The sequence below is a fragment of the Zerene cesonia genome, chromosome 11 (assembly GCF_012273895.1).
Source record: "Zerene cesonia ecotype Mississippi chromosome 11, Zerene_cesonia_1.1, whole genome shotgun sequence".
NCBI lineage: Eukaryota > Metazoa > Arthropoda > Insecta > Lepidoptera > Pieridae > Zerene > Zerene cesonia.
In genome coordinates, this window is record NC_052112.1 from 8,840,311 (window position 1) to 8,866,571 (window position 26,261).

The 26,261-nt window shown below is 32.0% G+C and overlaps 1 protein-coding gene across 1 annotated transcript in view; it reads right to left on the bottom strand.

The window, feature by feature from the left end:
- LOC119830181 (acetylcholinesterase-like) overlaps nucleotides 1-25,408 on the bottom strand; it is a 37,013-nt gene extending 11,605 nt beyond the window's left edge. The window contains exons 1-2 of the mRNA XM_038353092.1: nucleotides 25,304-25,408; nucleotides 5,032-5,112 (exon numbers count right to left, since the gene is read on the bottom strand). The gene's annotated coding sequence lies outside the window, so the exon portion shown is untranslated. The remainder of the gene's footprint in view (nucleotides 1-5,031; nucleotides 5,113-25,303) is intronic.
- Between the last annotated feature and the right edge of the window lie 853 nt (nucleotides 25,409-26,261).

Consider the following 26,261-nt stretch of genomic DNA (forward strand, 5'->3'; position numbering starts at 1 on the left):
TGGCGTATCTCATTTGTAATTAGAATAATTATCTTATTAATAGCTGTAAGGTACCTTTATGAATAAAATAAAAATAAATAAAAAATGTGTGCAGTGACCATCGATGCGGCAAAAGACAAACGTCGACATGTTGTACTAAATTATTGGCAGATGTTGCTATTCCATTTTCAAAAAATCCAACGCGAAAAGTAAATTCGCTCAAAAAAAGAATAGTCGCGTAAAAACCTCAAACAATAGTGGTTGCTATTGTTGACTTAGTTTGCATAAAACCTCTAGCCATCCTCATACTTTGTTCTCACATAAAGGCCTTCTAAATTATTCACCTCATTCCGAGTTTTTCCTGGCGCGTGAAATTTTCAAGAGAACACGTGTAAAAAGAATCTAACAAGAAAGAAACGAGTTAAATAGACCTTTTTGTTAAATAGTACTTAATTATTTGAATGGGGATGAGAATGAGACCAGATTAAATCTTTTCAGACTTTCAGCAAAATTGGACCACTACTTTCAAACTATGTCATGACTGTCATTAGTCTATGAATTACTTGTGATGATGTCGTTCATTTTATTTTTATATGGCAACTGCGGAATTGATATCTTAAAATATTTTTACATTACATGCAGCTGTCTCATTTTATTTGCAAACTCATTAGCTGATATTGTACCTAAATGTAATTAAACGATTAAAGTACTGTGATTGTGATCTTATTTTTAATAATATAGAGATAAAACTGCAATAAAATGAAATCATAGTTTATTTCATTAAGTTAATTATATATTACAGGGTATATAATATACAGCAATTCTTTACCAATAATAAAAAATAATAGAAAATCTAAAATTGTTTGTTTCTATCATTAAATTATATGATTTTAATGAATAACAGTTACACTTTTTAAATTAATAGGTATAAAAAAAATCACAAAAAAAAGATGTCCAAATAATAAACATTAAAATTCAGGCCGCATTGACGACGAAAAATATAACGTTCTAAATTTGAAATTGCAGTGCAGTTTACGATATCGCGCGATCGCGTGCCAGAAGGTCACAGTAAAGATACGCCTGGCCATTTGCAATTCCAGCAGACGTTGAGTGGTGGCACTGCGACAGTCTATCTTACTATGTGTCCTTGAAGTAATTTATACTCTTGAAATTTTTTTTTTACTTTTCACAGACAAAAAAATAGACGCAGATAGTCTGCCCACATTACTCTGAAGAGCATTATGAGTCCATGAAAAATTTGCATAATAAAAGTTTAACGGCACGAAAAATTGTATCAGATAAAACTGTTTAGATCGGGCAAGATAATGTAGTCGTTCATTGACATACCTAGATAACTGAAAAATTTTATAAAGTATTCCGAAGCCATAAAACTAAAAATGCAAAATGCTTAGATAATGTTATCATATTGATGATGATATTTAGGGTAGAAACGAAAAATACAAATACAAATTAATTTTGCTTTAGCTTATAATGAAACCCATTATAAACACAAAGTTTATGTTACTATGACAGCTAAAAAAACTTACACGTGTATCGCAATTTTAATGATTACAATCTCGCTTTTATCGTAAACGGTTATTTATTCACTGGGGACTTTTTATGTAAAAAAAACAAAGCACCATTAATATAAAAGATACTAAATATGACGATCGCATTAAAACATTGTGATATTAGAAATGTTTTGTTACACTTTAATGCATTAATAATATTTCATGGAGTGCAAGCAGTGGTGGCTCAGTGGTGAGGACCTCGGACTTCAAAATCGATAAGTCGGGGTTCGAGACCAGACGAGCGTGCAGGAAATAAGGAAATAAATTGATTTTTTATTTATCTGCACATGTGAATAACATCACCACTGCTCGAAACGGTGAAGGAAAACATCGTGAGGAAAACGTCATGTCTGAAAATCAAAAACGACATGTGACGTCTTGCCCCGCACTTGGCCAGCGTGGTTGATTATGGCCTGAACTCTTATAGGAGGCCTGTGTCCCAGCAGTGGGAACATATATGGGCTGATGATAACAATGTTTCATGTAATGAAATGAAGCTTCTTCTAGCTACTAATACATTAAATATTATTAATAAAACTTCAAAATGATTGAGTATAACAGTTCTCAGAATCCTTCCTTTGGGTACCACATCCACAATATTATCACAAGACAGCATATTTAGAAAGATAAACATCCCAAATTTTTCCTCAACATATAAACGAGAATGTTATAAGAATACACATTTCACCTCCTTTAATCGCGAAGGTTATTGTTATTTTGATTAAATTCAGATGGAATAGCGTAGTCGGCTGTTTTTCGTAAATACAATGGCTTATGGTTGAACTGGTGTACAGGTACATACGCCCTTGACACGAAAAGACAATATATTGATTAAGCAAAGGCAAAGGAACTGCTGATTGTGTGGCTAAGTTTATTATTTGTTTTTTATTGACACGCTTTTATTAACTTCACCTATATGTTTGTAAGAAACCGACTCCTTTATACTCGGTTTTAATTCAAACTTTGTACACTCATCAAGGATCGGTGACAGCATTATAATTTCATGAGTGTGTTACTATCCTAATGGGCAGGATTAAATGCTTTTCTAACACTATATAAGAGCAAGTGAGATTGTCTAGTAGGTTATGAAACTAAAGTGAGTTTTTTTTTTTTTGTTTTTATGTGGTGATTCTCAATGCTAGCCTGAAGGGCTACTGCATATTAGCACGGACGCGTGGGTGAACTGAGGGTTCACCCTGGTAGCGACACGCTCCAGGGCGTCCCTCCTTGTCGAGGACCGCGAACCTCGACTTGGGCTGTCCAAGGGACTAAAATGAATTTGTTTTGTTATAAAACTATATTAAATTTATTTAATTTCTGGACCTGTTCGCAAGCACTCGTAGCACTGCTACGGCGTAGAAGTATTGTAGCCAATGGTTTGGTGGCGTTGATTAACGTAAATTAATTAATTTATTTGTTTCGGTTCTTTTATATTATAATTATTTTTATCAATTGCTTGAGATTCGCTGATTTTCTAAACGACTTTAAGAGAGGATATCAAAATATGTTGGTATATATTTGCTTGCAGGAGAGAGCGATGGAGCGTGAATGAAATAAATTGATTTTTTGATTTATCTTCACATTATCCACAACACCACTACTCGAAACGGTGAAGAAGAACATCTTGAAGAAACCGGCACGACTAAGAATAAAAAGTTCGATGACACATCACATCTGCCAACCCGCACTTGGCCAGCGCGGTGGATTATGGTTTGAACTGTACTGTTTCCCTATTCCTATTCCTAATTTTTTGTATTTTTATATTTAACTACGCTATAGAAGACGTAATAACTATAGAAGACGTAAAAACTCATGTATATATAAAATGTTATGGAACGTTTATTCTGTTAATTTTATTTGTATGTCTATGTATTACGCTGTCACGTCTAAAAGATTGGATCAATTTTGATGAGGAGTTACACAAGAATAGGAACTGCATTTAAAATAAATCATACTAGGTGTATATCAGATGGAATTCTTTATGTAATGTCTAACATGAAATATACGCGACTCCATAGAAATCTAGTATATAATATCGCTATAAATTGGCCATACTTGAAACTAATGCCCAAAGTACGCAAAAGCTTAGATTCTCTAAGTAGAAATTCAAATATAAACGATATTAACTTCTCCTTATAATTACCAGTTAATTTTTGTTCCGACCGTGACTTTCCACTTTAGCTTTTTATACGGTCACGTACTACTTAAAGAGCAAAACTTTATCCAGAGCAACTAGTGATGTATTGTCGATAGTCGATATTTGGCGACACTTGATTGAATTTTATCATAAAAATTGGTTAGTAACTTTTTAATAGTTTGAAATGTTTTTATTTGCTATTATGTAAATTGAATAAGTAAAAATTGATTATTGTATTAATATGTGATATGAGTAGCTACATTAAGAACTAGTACTAGTAAGTGCTATGAACTGTACATATTTAATTGATACTTTTTTAATATGTCGTAATTAATTGCATTTGTTATAATTATTGCAACTATCCTCATTATTCTTCTCAAACACTTTAGATCGTTATTCATTAATTTGAAATCAGAACTGAAAAATAAAATCACAAACATTTTCTAACGAACCTTTAAACATCACAACAGTGACATCAGAAATCAACATAATTATTTTAAAGTCCAAATATATAAAATCCCACGGCATTATACATCAAATCTCATACTAAAATCTATGTAAAATCACAGCTCATTGTATTCCAGGAACGTCAGTCAAATTATCGAGGTGTCGACATCACTATCTCACTTCGCAGTCAACTCACGCTCAGGCGCGTGCCCTCACATACAAATGACGTAATTATATTTTTCTCACAACCCCGACGCGATTGTGCCATGCTTCACCTTATATAATGTATAACTGCTGTGATTTGATTTTGTATCGAATATTTATCGATAAAAGGTACGATGAATAGGGCAACTCTTATAGCTGTTCGTTTTGAATATCGATGAAATTGCGGGTAACGAATTCTAACGTAAATAAAGAAAACGCGAATGAATATTCATCGGTTTTGAACTGTTCCATTTTCAAATCTAGCGGATGTTCGGTGCTGCATGAACATTGACAGTCTGTGACGTGACTTGGACGCAATTTATTCGAATAACTATTAGAAAAATCGATTACGTAGTAAGATACAAAATGTAATGTATTGATTATATTTTTGTATGTCGTCCCAATATCGGTTGAATGATTGCTGGTTTTTTGTATTTGTCTGTTTGCATAGCGATAAAAACTTTTTAAATTTTTGCTCAACACACAAAAACACTAACTGTGCGGAGCCAGCAAACAGCTAGTGTATAATACAGAAACTTTAAAGTAGGCGTAAATCGAATGACATGAGTTTCAATACAAATTGTTCTGTTAAGAATAGGAAAGATTCATAAGATAGCAGCATAAATCTAGTATTTCTATGTCCAAATTTATGCCAAAAGTAAAAAAAAATCGTAACTTTATCGTAAAATTTACCTGGCACTATCTCCGAAACGCCATGACAGGAGTTCTTGACACATGCGCGACCAAGCCTCTTCACATACTTATCTTCACTGCCTGAAACGATAAACTTCGTTTTATTTATTTACAAACGTCGGTCATGACTCATGCATTCTGTCTCTTGTATTTTGTTCAGAGGCCATTTTAATTGTATAAACGTACAGACTTTTGCTTTTTTGCAGATCATACTTCCCATATGTTCTTTTTTTAGTGCGATGATTGTATTATTGGAAAACTAGTAACTCCCCTAGAGTTACTAGGACGTCCTACATTAGGTATAATTACATAGGTGGTCTAGTTCAATCACTTTCCAATACCGAAATTAGAACTGCTGATGTCATAGTATCCCGCTAGATATACTGTTCTATTTGAAATATACTATTACAATGTATAATTGCTAAATATCTATTTTTTGGAAAAATGCAATTTTGGTAAAGCGAGGATATTACTATACGAATAGATTAAGGGCTATTATTGATTTTTCAATTAAAACAGTTGATGTACAATAACCTAAAACAAGTCTTGTTGTACAAGTATATTGCAATAAATAATTCAACAAATACAATAAAATAATATTGAATATTAGTATTATTGAAATAACAATAAATAGGTGGAATATATTTTATAAATAAAACAGACACACTGGCCAGAATAATCAGGGCCTGCATCATAAAAAAATAAATAATACATATCCATTGTCCTACAATCATTCGTTCTAAATTTAAATAGAACCGCTACACATTAAATTTTTCCTATCATCGAAATGACAACACACACACACAACCCGTATATTATTCTATATACATATTAACCTTTCTATTAAGCATATTGTTATTAGCAATGACCAACGACTAGTTCCCATTCAATACGTCTTCAATATCCTTTTGCGACTAAGCAATCAGCTGATTGCGAGAATCCAGGTCAGTGGCCTATGTGTTGATTAGCTCCGTAATTACTTCACTTAATACACCAACGTTTAATTAAGCTTAAAATTAGTTACATGTAAGATGTAGGACGTTATTCAAACATCTGAAAAACAGGCCACATAAGTCATACTACTAAATTTCTTGTAGAATTTATAAACAACAATTTGTAAAATTTGACTAGATATCAATCTCTTTCCTTTTGAGACATTATTATACGTATGTAACATACACTAAATTCCATAGCTTCATACATTATTGAATATAAACTGGGTTGTTAAAATGCACTTAAAAGAAACGTCAGCAGGTCATATCGTTGCATATAAAAATAAGACCTTACTGCAGCTTTAGAAAATAAGACCAGAAAGATTTAAATCTAAAGACGGAGCTTTTATGTGAATTAAATAAAAGATTTTCTCGCTTTCATTCCGAGAAAACATTCCGTTTGAAATGCAATTCAGAAGTATTTATTAGTTTACGAATATAATATATGAATGTTTTGATACACTATGTTATTCGTTACATAACATGTTTTATAAGCAGGACTACAGATTTCTATTAAAGAAATGTATACTCGTATAGTAGTTTTGCCGTTACCGCTAAAAGAAGATTAAACCATAATTATAAGGTTAGAGCTATAAACATACAATTTAAACTCTATTAAGCTTCCCATTCTATTTTGAAACATTTTAATTATTTACCTACTAATATAGGCCCGGATGAAATGTAACGAATCAAAGCTATACTTCGAATATAACTAATCAGTTCTTTTATAACATGCAATATAGATTTCCAAAACACTATTTAATATAACAAATATACATCCCATTAGTCTTGAAGGATTAAAAGCTATTCTTATGTAAATTACAGGACCCATAATGCAATACAAGACGCAAAATAATATACATTGTAACAAATTTTAATAATACTTTATTAACCCAGTTGTTGCTAGCTATTTATCGACTTCAGTTCCCAGTAAACTTAGTCTGAGAAACGTAACGGGCGAAATATCCAATCGTATACACCAACCCTCTCATGAGCAATTTGTCCAGCTTGTGAAGAGTACTCGGCTCAACTAAACTGAACTAGTACCGTCGGCAAAAAAAAACGAGTTTCTACGAACTTTCTTTTTTCCGGAAACTAGCTCGAGGGCACTTGGGGAAATTATTTCGTCCGGGGTAAAGTACGTATTTATTTTTCATGCCTATTTACCCGGCAACTGGAGTTTCTAGTTACTGCGAATGTATATTCGCTGTAACATTTCATAAAGCACATCTTGTTTTTACAGAAATTAGACATTTTACATCTCCCGTTATCTATTATCTAGTTATCTATTGTACTAATTTAGGACGAGAATAAACATTTAATATGATCATTTTTAAATCAACTTCTAATCATTGAAGGAAATGCGCCTCTTGGCGGTAATTGTTACAGATACGTGCATATCTCTAATAGGTCTCATGACAAATAGCAAAGGTTGCAGTGTACTCTATTTTTCGTATAACCTTCAGAGAATTAGTAATACGTTAATGCAGAGTATGTACTGTGTTATGTACAGTGTGTCGTAACGTTACACTGCAACGAAAAGAAAATTATTACTAAAATATAATTATAAAACATTTTGTTCATTTTAGATTTATCTTTTACTTTATAATGTACCATCCTACTAATATTATAAATGCGAAAGTTTGTAAGGATGTGTATGTGTTTGTTGCTCTTTCACGCAAAAACTACTGAACCAACAACTGGAATAACATATAAGCCACTTTTTATTCCGATATTCCTACGGAATACGGACTTACGCAGGTGAAACCGTGGGGCGCAGCTGTATTTCATACAGATCCCAACAGAGTTTATTGCATGAAATAGTTACAAACATTCATACCAACTTACGCGTTTATAATATTAATAGGCTCAGGTAATTTTATATCTAATTTCGCCACGACATACAAAGCAAACAAATATTTATTGTTCATAATACGATCACTGTTCATTATAACCAGTCAAATCGATATACATAAATCTTAACCTTACAAACAGCTGATTCCTTGCAGTATAATAACCTAGATTGATAATAATGACCATAATTCAACAACCGTCCTTGCAGCAACGTCTGGTGACCTTCCACAGCGGCATAGACAATTTTCACATAAACCACGATTCCTATGAATAAATTACACATATGCATAACAATCTGTCTCGATGTCAAGGCCGGAATCGTTTATTTTTATGTGAAAACAACATTATAAGAATCGATTTTGAGACAGTGATAATTATAAAGACAGAATATTATCAAGCCTAAATGCCCAAATCATAAAGGAGACACGCCTGCCGCTCCTTTCATCGCAATTTATACATTTATCTTCTGTAATTCTGTCGTACAAAAGACTATTGTCATCGCAAAGAACTGTTTTCTTACCAGTTTCTATTTGGTAGACGAGCAGTATTTTTACTATATTATTTTGGCATAATTTCTAACAACGAAAACGAGCTGAAATTCGGAGTAAAACAATGCTTTTCATAACCAAGATTTTAAATGAGCAGCTTTTGCGACGATACATTAAAGGGAGTCTTTGAATCAAATTAAATTCTGTATTAATTCATTGAAAAAAGAGCTCGTCATTGAATAATCAAAACACAAACAAAGTAAATAATTTATTCACAAGAATAACGATAGTATTTTCTTGTGTTTGATTTTACGTGAGTATTATACATTTAGAAATTAAAGACTTTTTAACGGTGTGGTCACGGCGAGACAGTCTCCCCGTGACCACGCTCGCTGTAAAGTGTTCGAAACGTCGGGTTATTAATATAATGAATAAATCGCGTTTAAATCCGTTAAAAAGTCCTTAATTTCTAAAAGAATAACGATTTAATCCTACAGCATATTCAACACTACGATCATGGAATGGCATAAATAAAAGTTCTCTATAAATATTCATTGGATGCACATGTGTTGTGTATATTTTGCAATTAAACACTTTGCACCTGCGTCTCCCCTGTTTGTTTTTATTAATTTCAACTGATTTAATTACCTTTACTATAGAAAGTATTAATTTATGGATGAATAATAGGGAATGTGAAGATACTTCTGGTTGCTATGGCAGTACTGTTTCTTCCAATGGATATTAAAACTAAGGTTGGAGACTTAATTTCACTTCTATTAATTTTGAATAGATTATTAGATTATTATAATAATTAATTAAATTTTCTGTAAGAACGTTAATTTATTTAATTTACATTCAATTTGGGTGTAATCGTTATGAATGTTATTTATGTTGGACGCTTTACATATTTCTTTAATTTGTAATTTATGTCTGGTATCTATCTGAAAAATGATCCTTCTATACTCCATAGTTAAGCGAATTACCAAACATTTCATTCAATTTATACAAAAACCTTCAATAAATTACCTTTATTATAAAAATTCTAAAGTTCCAAAATAATTATCATAACCCAATATATCATCACACGCAACGCCTCCAACGAAGATAAAAATATATGAGAGGTACATAGAAAAAAGCCGTTTATGTTATATATCTAACAATCACATCTCCCATATGGGTTGATATTGATTTTACGTGACACACCCTGTTTACATCGCGTCTTTTTAGGGTACAGTACGTAAAAACATGGACGAACACCGAACACTTCGCTTCATGGAATTTCTGAAGATTTCTTTGCGTACATACAGTCATTGAGGTTATAACTAACTAATTAGGTACATTATTTTTACTATTATAAAATTTGCTTTACTTCTAGTAGTGATAACTTCTATATTTAGTTGTACATAAAATAATATAGCAGTATAGTTTAATGAAATTCATATGTATAGAGTAAATCTATACTAATATTATAAAGCTGTAGTTTGTTTGTTGTATCTCTGGAACTACTGGTTCGATTTGAAAAATTCTTGTTAGGTAGCCCATTTATTGCGAAAGGCTTTGGGTTTTATAAGTACCACGTACGAAGCCGGGGTGGACCTCTAGTTAATTATATAAATCATTATATTTACTTACCAGAATGATAATAAATTAATATTCATATCAAAAGCACATCCAGCGAGAAGAGAAAAAAAAGTAAATAAAATATAGCTTCAATTTCAAGTACCTCGTAAAAACCAACCTCAAGTACCCCGTGATATATTATAACAAATCCATAAAAATCATGCAATTCATATAACCCTTTTGTCATCAATAATAAATATGGACTATTTCTCAATCATTCAAAAGGGTTCTTTCAACCGTTGGTTGATTTTAAGGTTGATTTTCCATTGTCATACCGTTTTATAAATAATAAATATCCTACACATCTGCTTTCTTTCTAAACGACTTTCAAAAAAGGAGGATGTCCTTTGTTCGTTTGTATGTAATTATTATTTTTGTTAGAAACACGTTTAGAAACAGTAAGCTAATCTTTGGTAAATATAAACCAGTTGTATCGTACATTTCAGAGTACCTACATATGTTTTAAAATAAAGTGTATTTTAAATTGACCCTCAGTTTGTATTAAACAATAATAATTTTGACCTGTACTATCAATAAAATATTGTACCTACAACGTTCTCCCACATACTAATGAAAAATTGTGTTTATTTGTTTGTCTTTTACTTGGACAGGATCGCTATTTGGCTGTTTTTTTCTGTCTGGAAATAGAAGAGCGATATACATTTGTAAATTTTTAACTTATCAGAAAATGCGGGGTGAAGACGGGGGCGCATATTTAGTTTATAAATACATCGGTTAAAACATTTAACCTACATAATTATATGCATTGGACGTTCTAACATTACCGCCTTACAAAATATTAAAATAACATGAATATTTTCGCTATAAATTCATTGAATTCAAACCAATATTACATTCAATACATTATTTATAAAATATCGCCAGCATTTCCGTAGTTGTTGAAAACACATCTAACTTCATTTTAAGCACCACTGAGCATTGAAAATCTTTCGCTTTCATACATTTTACATCTTCACTTCAAATGTAATAATGAATATAATCTGTTGTGATATTTAAAAATTATGAACAGGTATATTTGATAAAAAAGAGATAATGTCCAGGTTTGTCTCATAGGCGATAACAATAAAGAGATTATTAAATTCAATTTTAATAAAGTGAATAAATGATTATTCGAAACCTTTTATTTTTTTTTTTAATCAGCCATGACTGTCCCACTGCTGGGCAAAAGCCTCTCTTCCCTCAATTATTATTTTTATATGTTAAAAAAAATATATTCATATTTCATACCATTATTCATCAAATATCTATAAATTTAAATAACTTTTCCTGTCTAGCTTTCCATGTAAAGCCAATAACTTTTCATATTATTAAATTTTCATTATATTGACGTGAATTCCTTGTAATATCGACGCATAAATCTTAAATGTTCCATACTATTCTTGATACAACTATCGAAATTACTCACTTTATCAAATAACGTTCATACATAAAACAATTTCGAATTCCAAACGAAATAAAGAGAAGCGTTTAATATCATTAAAAACCGCCATTATTGAAAAAAGCCACCAGCGCGATACGATAACCCAATTCAGCCTTCCATTAAAAGGAGGAATCGGAGCGCGGGCCAATTTCCGATTACATTACTTCATTCTTAATATTATTATTAAACGTAATAGAATCAATATTGAATACCGTCAAGGTAATTTATTTTATCTATGGTCATTAAAGATGATAGATCGTTTTCCAAATTCAATATTGGTTCATTTGGTCATAGCAAACAATCGGGTAAAGATTTTGATAAATTGATGGCAGTATTGATTGATTAAAAAAAAAGAAAGAAAAATTATTTCTACAGGGATAGCAAAACACACGTTAACAAATCAAAGTAAAATGATTTCTACTCTCCTCCAGTGGTATTTGCAAATATTTTTTTGATATAAGAATGGCACCCAGATCCCTGGGGGGAATAAACACTTCATAGTCTAAAATTTGACAACTGTTTCCTTGCAAACATAAATAGAATGACGCTAATCAGTTAAAATGACACGGAGTTATCAAAATCGAAAAAAAAAAAACAAGAGACAATCAAAACCGAAAAAAAACAAAGATTTCACGAAAAGTTTAATAAAAAATAAAAAAAAATTAAAAAGTTTGTGTACGCACTCGTACTCACGCACACATGCATGCGCGCACTCACTCACATTCTCGTACGCATAAAAAAGACAACACGCATATATTTTATAATTATCAATTATAACTATTAAAATGTCGTAGATTAAAAATGTATAATTTATATGGCCCATTCACAATTCATATTGTTTTCTAACTAAGAGCAGGGCACTTACAGTGACTCAAGGGGGTCGGGACTACTCAACTTCATAACGAGTCACTTAAATATTGTATTTTTTATTGATATTGTTCATTTTTATTAGACGAATTAAAGATAATGTTTCATTGTTTGAATTGAGTTGTACGTGCCTATTCGGTTGACAAAAGCGAATTGTGATTATCTGTATACTTCATTTATTAACTTAGAATAGTTTTCGACCCATCTTAAACAGACAAATGTAGTTCAAACTTTGATCACTTATAAAAGATTATACGATAATTTCATAAGTTTATCTTATTATCCTGATTAGGTTCGCTAGGACTTAATAATTTCCTTACATACGCTCTGTATAAGAGCAAGAGATTGTTTCACTTGCTCTTTTCATTTGATTCAAACGTTAAAGCGTGATTATTAGATTTCTGAACTATAATTATTAATGAAACTATTAAAATTAATAGAAAACAAATTTCAACAGCAGAAGAATAAAAGTATTATAAAGACATGTACTCAGATAATGGGGATTTAGGCGCCAATGTTTTGAAAATACAGATAAAACAATTTTCATCACACATTCAGCATAGTAATCGTATTCAGCACAGATAATAACATCATGCTCATTGTTATGTCAATTACATTATGGTGATGCGTTGATGCCTGTTCGCCTGTTTCATCCGGTTAAAACTGACAAATTCACAATTCATTTTGCATTTCGTATGAAACAATTCAATTAAATGACAGTTACATGACCTAGTTATAAATTTAATTTAATAATAGATATTAATTGAAAATCACTGCATATTATAAATTCAAGTCGTTTCCCGCTCTGTCCCTTTGTAAGCTTATTCCTTATATCTTTATATTCTGTATTGAATTAAGACTTTGATGCGTGTTATTTTGTTATAAAAGTATTTAAGAAGAAAATTTATTTATATATAACAATGCAAATATAGTATATTTACTATTTAGTATCAACATTGTACCGGAGCCGGGCAGGTCGCTAAGTAATTATATAATTAATTTTCACATGGAACATCAATCACGGACAATCAAACTATTTTTTATTTACATTGGCAATGTATGCACGCAACTAACAATCAGCATTTAAAGCAAATACCATTAGTGTCACAGATGCAATCAAATCATCAAACGTCAATAATATAAATACAGATAATAAAATATTTAACGTGATTATCACGCAGCACGTGCTTGCCACAAATGAGGCTCATTTGTCACGCCGTCCTCATCAATCATGTGACGAGTTTTATACTTAACTATATGTTAAATTTACCAGACTGTATATTATGTAAATGTATTCGAATTTGTTGTATGAATTTGCGATTTATTCGCATACTATGAAAGGATTTTGATAACAACGCTATTGAATGTCAATCACATTTGTTTGTGAATAAAAATGTGAATTATTTTTAACTGTCCATTTTTTTAGCGTGTGAATTATTTATTTAAAAAATGTGAGAGAATAAAACACGTAGATGACGTTCCAATTTTGAGCTGTCATTAGATAGACTAAGCTGTATGTATTGTCCCCTCTGCTTTTCTATCAACGAATTAAGAAGTACAATCGCTTATACTGTTGAGTAAAGTATCGTTTAGTGGAAAAGTGTCTATCCAAGGTCCCGATTAATGAGAGCTGTGGTGTCGTATTCCGCTCGCATGTACCGCACTGCGGCTGCCTGCGTCATGCGCCGGTGCGGTGCGGTTAGGCCTGGTGTATACTTGGCGTCTCAAAAATAATACTGCATATCAAGCATCGATGAATGAATATTGATTACATAAATAAATAGATGATGCAATATTCTGCTAAATGATAATAGAGCTCACGCTAAGTGTATGGCTTTGGTTGTGTAATGTTAGGTCGCGGCTTCAAATTTTTTTTATATTTTTTATGATAATGATATTGTTTAGTTCTATATTACACAACCCTTTTGTCAATTATAATAGAAAAACACTCCTGTATAGCACAAATTGTTACAACAATTTCTTAAACACCATATTACCATAAATATTTTATGCATGTCGTCAAAACGTTTTGGTTCAATAAATTGTGTTTAAATTAAGATGACATTAAGGGAACTAAAGACTTTTTAGCAGGTTATAAAACGCGATTTATTTATTGTAGTATTTTACTCCAGGTCTAGGCTAAATTTTTTTAAACACATCACACAGTCTTTAATTTCTAAATGTCCAATACTTGCGTAATATTAAACACAAGAAAATATTATATTCACGGTACAGCATGTAATTGAAAAAGTTTTCAACGCCCTTAAATCATATGTGCTAGTAGGACATGTAGATAATATATCTGTTATTTCAGTTACAATATTATTTATCTACACACATTTATAATTGTACTTTTTTATATGTTAGCGGCAGGCTATTAAAAAAAGACTATTCATCATAACACTACCGAAAACGTGATATTTGCATCAAGTAGAGTATATTTCCAATCATGTTTATTTATTTTTTTTTTATTTGTACCGCACCATGTGTTCAGGGCCTAGCAATCAACTTTAACGGACGATGAACGAAGCTCTTATACTTAGATAAAAGCTACTCCGCAAAAAGAGCATTTCTAGGTCTATCGTCTATTAATCAATCGAGTGTACTTCGTTTCCACTGCCGGAATGCGATGGGTATTTAAAAAGCATTTTCCATTTAATTATACTAGGAGCTGGTAAATTGCTACCTCTTTTTTAAATTAGGAACTTTAAAAAGATAATTCCAATTACGTTTATTTAGGAATCGAACCCGATCATTTAGATTTTTTTTTAGTGTTTCTCTATTATTTGGCTTGGTCAGATGTTTGTTATAACTACGTGTGTTTTTAAATGATTGACGTGATTGTTTTTCTGTTTAATAGGGAATAACTAAATTTAATATTATAAATGCGAAAGTTTGTAAGGATGTGTGTGTGTTTGTTGCTCTTTCACGCAAAAACTACTGAACTGATTGCAATGAAATTTGATATTTCAGCTGGACAACTGGAATAACATACAGGCAACTTTTTTCCCGATATTCTTAAGGGTTACGGACTTACGCGGGTGAAACCGCGGGGCTCAGCTAATAGGGAATAATTGTCATTTGGTCTCACTTTAGAGTTTTGAGTGTAATTACGTAAATATTTTACTAAAATTGAATAAGATGTATTAGATCAGTTTTCATTATTCCTAATTTTATAAATGAGTAAGTGCGTATGTTTGTTCGTTTGCTTTTCTCTCACATCGTAACAGAGCGATTTTGTGATATGATTTTTGATAGGAAACTTTTTACCGCTTTGAATTACAATTGACTACGCGAAGTTGCGGACAAAAGCTAATTTAAACCGACATAACGTATTATTTGTCAATTTTCATTAATAATTTTATTTGTAGATTTTTATTTACAACTAACTTGAGAAAAAAGTGTACCTATTAATTGTTTTCGTATACGTTTGAGTCATTTAATCAATTAAATATGATAATGATTTTAACACAAATCCTCTCTTACTTTCTTTAATATCAAAAAAATTTCAATAGGACTTTAAAATATGATTTTATCATATAACAATAAAAGCTAATAATTATTTTTAAAAACCAAACTTCCTTCAAACTGTGAGAACTAGTCTAAATTTATATGGAACATGGAGACACAAGATTTCAAATAAGAAAAACATTGCGAAAATCCGTTCACTCAGTAAAAAGTACTAAGGTAACAAATATAAACAATCAGTTGAATTGACAACCTCATCCTTCTTTAAGTCGGCTGAAAATGTTTTTAAACAATGATATATTCACTTCGAGCTAGAATCTTTAATTAATATTTATATAGAACACACGACTCAAATATCTCACAAAATATTAAAAATTTAAACGGAACGTTCGTATGTATTTCACTAGAGATTTTTTATGATGAAATTGAGCACATACATAGTTGACCTGTATACATGTATAATATAATTTACACAGACTTCACCTGAGTGAAACACGGACCTCTAATATATTCATAACTCAAAATGGATATTTAAGTTATAAAAATAATAAACTATTTTATTTTCGGTTTTGTGAGCTATTTTTGCTAGCTCCAACAGTTTTATTTATAGAATAGCCCGCGGCGTCACTTGCGCGGTATTTATATAATCTATTTGATAATTTATAGACTTCTATCACTTTTGCCTCAACCATCCCCTAAAGTCATCATCATTCCACATTCATTACTTTTGAAAATCTATTTGTTACCACGCTATAAAGCTTCACCTATACCTTATTATGTTTGTATGTAACCGACTCTTTTAGACATGATGTTGACCTTAAACGCATAGATTTAATTCAAACTTTGTACACTTATGAAGGATCGGTGGTGATACAATAATTTCATGAATTAAATAAATTATCCTGTTTGGGAGCGCCAGGATGAAATATTTTTTTTACGTGGTGAGACAATTTAGATGATTCTATCAATAAAGCGTAATTTTTACTTTTTTATCTATATTAATTACTAGCTACGCCCCGGGGTTTCACCCGCGTAAGTAAGAAAATCGGGATAAAAAGTTGCCTATATGTTATTCCAGTTATCCAGCTATCTACGTACGAATTTCATTGCAATTGGTTCAGTAGTTTTTGCGTGAAAGAGCAACAAACACACACACATCCTTACAAACTTTCGCATTTATAATATTAGTAGGATAGTAGGATTTAAGATTCAAAAAAGGTAACAACCGATTTCCTTGCTTGTTATACATATTAAACGGCGCTTTTAAAAGAAGTTACTTCTATGAAACATAATTATTTTAGATATGAAATTTAATCTAATAATAATTTATATCAAACATTATGATGCAGATAATTTTTTAAAATATTTCTTATACGTATTCCTTACAATATATTTACTCAAATGGTAAATTTAAATATGTTCGCGTGGTGTTATTTTTATATATACACAATAATTTTTTTTGTTTTATTGTAATATAACGTCATATTATTCATGTTATTTATTTATCTATCATCATACAGATCAAAAATAAACTCGCACAGAGGTATTATAAATAAAATTGAATGTAAGCCCACTCTAAACATTCTCGGTTGCTATGTTCCATAGCTATATATTAAAGAACTTGACCTTCTGCTTTCGTGAGTAGTAACAATTTATCAGAACGCTGGATAGCCCCGATCCGACTTAAATGCGGTAAGGTAAGGACATGCCTCACCGTGGAGAATGTGCGCCTTTTGGGAAATCTTCGATTCATTTTTAAACGATTATGTAATCTATACTATTGTTATAAGAGTGTATTTTGTTAGTTCATGAGCTGCTTTGGGTGTTTGATAATATATTCATCGATTTAAAGGTATGATATTACATCTATGTATTAAGTAATAATTATGCTAGACCTATTATTATAAATATTGCGTTTAGTTAGTGGTAGTAGCTAATATATAGTATATGAAGTGAATCCAAACATAGGTATAAGTTCTCTTAGTCAGTCTTTAACGAATTTCTTATTTTGTGAAACATAGTCCATAGTAAATAAAAACACATAACAGCTCTCTACTTTTTTCAACCGACTTTCTCAAAGACGAAGCAGGTTTTTTTTACTTTGTTACTTGATTCTTAATGTGTTTGATAAGAAATTGTGATCTTTTGGTTGGAGTGGTATGAATGAATGCATAAATGAAAAATTAATTATTATACACCATTGAAAACATAATAATATTAGAAAACAATTCACAGAAGACGATCTCTACCAGGCAACCAAAAAAGACACGAGGAGAAAAATTAATTATTGTACACCATTGAAAACATAATAATATTAGAAAACAATTCACAGAAGACGATCTCTACCAGGCAACCAAAAAAAAGACGAGGAGAAAAATTAATTATTGTACACCATTGAAAACATAATAATATAAGAAAACAATTCACAGAAGACAATCTCCTCTCGCAACCCAAAACGAGACGAGGAGAAAAATTAATGACGCATGATGATACCTCCCTCCAAAGAACATCAGTGATCTTTTATAAAAGAGATTAATTTCCATCCCCTATCTCGCATCTCGTATACAAATTCAACGCTTCTATCGCACTGGTTTCACAATGCACTCCGAAAAACACGAGTAGGTACTTGCAAGCTGTATTGTCAAATACAGTTATAATAAATGTCGTTCGCAACGGATACGTGGTGCTATTCAATTTGTTCAATTACGATTTGACGCTTCGCCGACCAATTGTATCATATGATAAAATCACTATCACATGATGCAATGTACTTGTATTTTGCGGATATATATACTGAAATAACTATTCTGTGTCATCAACTTTGAATAATGGAACTAAAGTTGTTGGTTGAATTGTCATTAGCTACTCCATGTGCTCTGAGGGTTTTCTAAATTTCAATGGTAGATATGCCGAGAGCTATTAAAAGTGATGCTTGTGTTTTATAGGTTATACTGAAGCGACGGTGATGACGCCCTTCATTATAGAGATAAGTAGATGACGCTGTACCACAAGTTTATAATAGTATTTTGAAACTATAAATAAATAGAATCATGAAACTAAAAAGAAATCATGCAAATTAATTTATAACAAAAATTGAACATAATAATTCTCTTTGGATGATATAATTAAAAATAAAAACATTTTTTCTGACTATAGCACTCAGGGATACGTACATATCCAACGGTGAAGGAATTTGTGAAACCGGTCAATTAGTTCCTCAGATTTGCGTCAAACAAACAAACTTCAACTTTATATTATTATCTTATTTTTTTGTCATAGCGAGCAACAAAAGGAAAGAATTAACGGTAGAAATGAAGGAATGTACTAGGAATGGTAAGGAAAAGGAAATGGGCTCCTTTTCGAAATTAGCTAATTGCATACGTCACAGCGTTACATAAAATGTTATTACAAAGAAACGATAAATATATTGCACAACTTTAAGCCCAAGACGTGAGTTCCACACCACTTATATGAGATATATCGGAGTAATATAATATTATATACTACGGAATTATTTGTTAAATCGTATTATGTCGTTAGCAAACAGTTTCGTATCACGCTATATTATACTAAAATCCTATCCTATCCTAACCTACTAATCGTATCGTACTAATATTATAAATGCGAAAGTTTATAAGGATGTGTGTGTGTTTGCTGCTCTTTCACGCAAAAACTACTGAACCGATTGCAATGAAATTTGGTGCGTAGACAGCTGGATAACTGGAATAATATATAGGTAACTTTTTATCCGGATATTCCTACGGGATTCGGCCTTACGCCGGTGAAACCGGGGGGAGCAGCTAGTTATTCATAAAATTCGCTACATGTACAAGTAGGTAACACGGGGACATCATTTATTCAACTTCCTGGATGTATCATACTGTTATTTTAACTTCATCTCGAATAATATTTATAAGGATTAATAGTTAAATCCAAGCAAATTTAAGTGAGCGACCGAACTGTATTTAAACATTGTTCTCACCTAATCGTACTCTTATTAGTACTATTTTATCATAATCATTTCGGATGACGCAGATCCAATTGTTAGTATGAGAAACTTAATAATATTGTGATTACTTAAGTCTAAAATCATATTAAAATTAGCTTTTCACCTCGGCTACGCCCTTAGTACATATATAGCCTATGTCACTCATTGAAATTGCAGCTTTCTTTTGAGTTTATCCCTTACAAACAAACAAACAAAAATACAAATTCTTCCTCTTTATTATATTAGTGTAGAAAAATAAAATATACTAAGGCGTCCGTCCCAAGACACTTTATGCATAAATATTTTATTTTATATACCTAAACAGTGTATTCCAATATTATAACATGTTAAAAAAGTCTAACAAAACCCTGGACAGATTCAAGCAATAAAACGTCACAGATAGAATCGATTTAAATGTATAATATAATAAATGAGCATAATGTTTTAACCAATTGCAATATATTATCCGAATAATGTATGGTGGTCTCCGAAATAACTGTTATTAAGTGAGTTAACACCTAGATATCCATGGCATTTCTTTTTTGATATGAATCTGCCCTATACCAAACAAAACGAGCGCCTATATTTAGTTTTAACAGATAATTACAGCGAAACATCCACAATACTATAATGAAAACTTTATCTATAATACAAAAAGCCGCTTACACTGCAATATGTGTTCACACGAAACTTCACATACTCTTTAAATACAAAAATATTTCAATATTTCGTTATTTATTTGTACTTAGCGACACTACATTGTATTTAAATTCACCAGGTTTCACCACACCACACCGTAACAATAATTTGTCACCAAAAAGTAACAATAATTAATTTAACAAAGAGCAAAATCGCCTGCAAATTGTCAGAACTAAACCAAATTTAAATTGTATCACACGTAAAGCTCCAGCTTTTAAATAAAAATCATTATTTATCTCAATCGTAATTACTACGTACTGCAACTATAGTATCCTACTATGTAAGTATATATATGTATGTAAGTCTATTTAGTTATGTTTATCTATTTATATATGTATGTATATTATAAATATGTATATGTTATGCTTGTATTTATTAATATGTCCACCTCAAAAAATATCTTATGAGAACACACACAGAAACCATTAAAAATACATTCGAATTAAGGACCTCTTCCCTTTTTTGAAGTCGGTTCAAATTAGGTGTGTTAGTGTGTAGCTTAAGGTGGTTATAACACTGCTTACCGAGCACGTTCCATATTACGTCAACAAAAGGCTTATACTAGGCATTTCCACCACGTGGTAATCAGCTGCTCGCGTGGGCAGAACCGTCTGTACCAAAACACGCGTAGGCGAGCGTCGCGACAGCGGTCATTAACACGTCACAAACTTGCTTTGATCCTTGTCAACCGACTTCAAAAAACGTGTCAATTGGTACGCGTTTTGTATAGTGCTATTTATGGACTTTGTGAGGGGAAGGTTAAAAGTGTGTGCGAAATTACAGGTTTAAATATAGTCTACGGCTTATTAATGCATGACAGTTATATTCAGGTTCCCAGTGCTGAGACACAGGCCTCCTATGAGGGTTCAGGCCAATCGGCCAAACTGGCTAAGTTTTATTGATAACCTTTACTGTTTTATGTTATAGTCATAAATATTGTTTTAGACAAAAATTATAAATGTATTACTTAACCGAAGGCATGACTGAAGTATATCTAAATATACATTTATATTGTATTTTTATATATAAATTACATTTATCCCACTAAAATTAACAAAAACAAATCCCATGAATCCACTATTGAAATCATAAATTATGAAATCACATGAAATATCATCATCATCATCATCATCAGCCCATATATTTTCCCACTGCTGGGACACAGGCCTCCTATGAGGATTCAGGCCATAATCCACCACGCTGGCCAAGTGCGGGTTGGCAGATGTCACATGTCGTCGAACTTTTGATTCTCGGACATGCCGGTTTCCTCAAGATGTTTTCTTTCACCGTTTAAGCAGTGATGATGTTATTCACATATGCAGATAAATTGAAAAATCAATTTATTTCCTGCGCGCTCGCTTCGTCACGAACCCCGACTTATCCATTTAGAGTTTGAGGTTCTCACCACTGAGACCACACCATCACTGCTTTTTTACATAAAGTATGCCAGAATAAAAAATGCTTGTAAACACATCATGTGTAATTATTTTAGCCAAAAATCGCTTTCAAAATGACAGAACTAGACAACGGGATTAAGTTAGCACCAGCTTCAAACAAAAAAGAATCATAAAAATCGTTTTACCCCATGAAAAGTTCTGAACTAACAAAACCAAAGAAGACTTGGGCACATTTTCTTTTCTTTAAACCAGTTGATAATACCTTCGATTTGATATAAAAATCATCTATTTCCATTAGATACCACACATTTTATTGCGTTCAATTTATAACCGTTCGAGCTGTGAAACAGAGACACAAGATATGTTTTTCGTGTTGCCATCTTTCTTTAAAAGCGTAAAATATCTGCAATAGCATTGCAATAACATTTTTTATAGCTGGTCCCCAAAGTAATAAGCGATGGCGTCGGCAGGATTCCTAGCCGTCGGCATAAATATGTATTTTAATCTGGAAACCAATGTTTAAACTGGTGGAAATTGGGAAATATATAATACTTGGTATGACGCTTGGATTCATCCGCAAACCCGTGGTCATAAGCAAGTATAGTAGCTGATGAGTTATTCTTTAAGATAAACTACATCGTTGCCAAGAATCATCAAAATTCGTTCAGAAGTTTTCGCCAACAAAGGAGCAACAAACCTGGACACATACATTCATCTACCGAAACCGTCCGAAACGGCTAGGCCGATTCTTTTTTTTTTTTTTTTTTTTTTTTATGTCACAGTCGGCAATGGAGCTGGTGGGACGCCTGATGGTAAGCGCTACCACCGCCCATGAATATTTGTAGAGGCGTAAAGTCGATTACAGACCTTATGCCTCTACAAATGGATTGCCGACTTTAAATTGGGAAGGGATTAAGAAAGGATTGGCGAGAGGAATAAAGGAAAGGACCGGGAAGGGGAAGGAAAAGGATATGGGCCTCCGGCTCCCCCACTCACCGAACGAAACACAGCAGAATGCTATTTCACGCCGGTCTTCTGTGGGGGTGTGGTACTTCCCCGGTGCGAGCTGGCCCAATTCGTGCCGAAGCGTGCTCGACTACCACATGCAAGCAATACATATCTTTAAAATCCTTTGGGCATATTCGTTACAAGTCCTATTTTCTATACACCTTAATGACAAGTTATTATATAAAATGTTATCATAATGCTAAATATGTATAGATTAATATCTATAATACAGTTATCTTTTAAATCATCAATTCGATGAAATACTAGAAATATTTCATCCAACTAACGTTTCACAAAATAATACTCGTATTTAACGAAATTATTACAGTACATTCAAAACTCGGTGAAAGAACATAAAATCAGCCACGTTGAATTCTTTAGCAAAATATATGTATTTAATGCTGATTTCAATAACATGTTTTCATTCCATTCCGATCTTTCGATCAATATTCTAGAAACATTAATATAAATAGTTTATTTATTTAAAGCATAGTAGAATTAACTTATTGATAATTTAACGATTAATATTAACAGTTCTCCATTTGAAGTATTAAAACTGTCATAGTCAAAAAATGAAAAAAAAAGCTGTACAAAATAAAACAAATGTGTAATTAAAACAAGAAAAAAATTAAAGGCTTTCTATTTTTAGCAATTTTTTTTATGTTACTTTATGTACTAAATATAACACTACAAACAACTTCAAATTCCCGATTGTCCTATTCGCCAAAAGCTCTATAGTGTTGTTATATACATATTTTTTAGTTTATTATCAGTTCCACCATTTAATATAAAATAGAATTTAATTTCGTGTATTTAAAAAAATATCATGTCAAGTTTCGTTTTAAAAAATTATATACACTCAGCGCACACACACATACACAAAACATGTACACGTTAACAGCACACTACATGTCAGTTTATTTTTAAGCCATTTGGGACCTGTGCTAAATAATTCCTACGTATTGTGACAATTCAAAATCGCTTCTTAAAAGGTATCTAATAACCCTGCAACATCACCCTTTTGTTTCTATATAATCCAAGATTTTATCAACTAAAACTTCAACTTTTTCGTCTAGACGTGTACTTAATTATAAGCCGTGGAAGGGTTATAAATCAAACATTCATAGTAATGTAAATTTACAAACATAAATTAAATCACCTTCACGCGATAATAGTTCAAGCGAGACCGTTTCTTGTATATGTCTGCACTATAATTTATCTTTTGGAAAATCTGAAATAATAATATCGTCGTCCAATATACCAATTAAATATGAAATTCTCAAAACAATGCAATATTTTAATGTTTTTTGTGAAAGGATAGGGATATTTGCAATTGTATTTTTGCATTAATCTTTATCCGCTTTCTGTTCTTACATTTTGAAACAATCCTATTGAAATTTGATTTTCTATGTATCTCATTTCTGAAATATTAGTATTTATAATTACCGGCGATGTGTTAATTACCGTTCCTCGGAGACGGCTTGACTTATATATATGGAATTTTATTTGTATATTCGATAGGTCTGTGAATAACTTGTAAATTAGGTATACTAGCTGTTCGCCCCGGCTTCGCCTGTAATAAATACGTAGTCTAAGTCACTGAATGAAGACGCTGCTTTTCAATGTTAAAAGAAATTTTAAAATCGGTCCTATACTAAACATTAGAATCATACATACAAAAGCACATACTTTCCTTTTTATAGTACTTGAGTGGAGGTTACTAGTAGAGTATAGATAGTTTACTCAAAATCTTTCGAACTTGCTTTGATACAAAATATTTATGTAACAAAACCTTTGAAGATAACATTTACAACAATAAATTATGATATTTTAATTTGATACAAATAAGTTTAAGTATTATTTCTTAAGAATGTATTATAACTATATATAATTATTTAAAATAAATAAATTTGTAAGGGTTGGATTATTTAAAGTATAGTTTTTAATGTAATTTAAAAAAATAATTATTATCTATTAAGATTTAAAACAAGTTTATGGATAACTACTTGTATTCATTCGTGTACAAGCCATATTAAACAAACATACTGAACAAATCGTTAAAAGAATATATCGCTATCGTAATATCTTCCTATTTAATATTGAACCGTTTCTCATATTGTTATAATACACGAATTACCTTAAATTACATAATTATCTTGTCCCATCGAACAAAGAAATCATGGTCCGTTAACGGAACAAGGTCGAGGCTTTCGGGACAATTACGGTGAAATGACAGCGGGCGTGGAGTCCGCGTATTGTCCACTCCGTTTGATACCACGCACCGGCAACCCCCTCTAATGATAAGCAAGACCTTGCCGTGACCCTCAAGAATCGCTAATAACGCGATAACACTCGATATACGTAGCACCGTAGCACTCGTAGCGGCTACGGTGGTCGCGCTTAATGACACGGACGAACTTTTTGAAAGTTTTTTTTTTTTCGGAACTTACCAAATATATAGACGTCTCGTTCTTTCGGTATGAAGGTCGGATCGTTTATGGGCACTGGTGCACTCGCGGTCGCGTGCGACTACTACGGAGGGCGGCTTCAGACTGAATGCTCTGGGCCCGGCCAAGAGCCCCTCCCCGCACGCCCCGCACCCACCCCCGCGCCCTAGCGGATAAACAACGTGCATTGTAGGCTCGATCTGTGGACCTACTCGCCTCTACTCATATGTACACACCCCCAATGATCGTTTTTCATGCCACGTTTTACATGGCTGTGTTAGTTCAACTTGCCTTGTAAAAGAAAGGTACGGGATGCGCAATGTACACAATATCGACAAGACAGTTATAATGTCGTTTCATAATGAACGGGAAACAAAGTTCCCCGGATGGCCTAGCATTATAGATTTTGGATTTAAGCTTTTTGATAATATTTGTTGAGGATTTGCTTTCTGATAGAATTCAGGTAAAGAGAGATCGGATGGGTGCGTAAATCCAAGAATTCATCATAATTTACTTCAAAATGGTTCGGTAGTTTCGAAGTTGGTCTCCTACAAATAAACAAACATGTATAATAAACGAATAGAATAATACACACTATCTTAGTTATAGTTATTTTCTATCGTAGGTTATAGTTATATCGGCAACTTTATACCGCGATCAAAATTATCTTATAGAAATTTCCATTGACCACAGTTTATCTTGAATTTCACTTCAAACATAGTCTTAAACGTATAAATTTCTAATATTATATAGTTCTAACTTTACGATGGTAATGGCATAAATTGCGTAGTTTTTTTTTTAGATTTTCGTCCCTTATTTTGAGGTTTATTACTGAATAATAAATGACCCATGATTGACGTCGGCTGTTTAACAACCTACATTCGAAGTATATAATATATACTAGCCGCTCGTTCCGGCTCCAGCCGAGTTGACCCGATTAAAAACACAATAGTAAATAAGT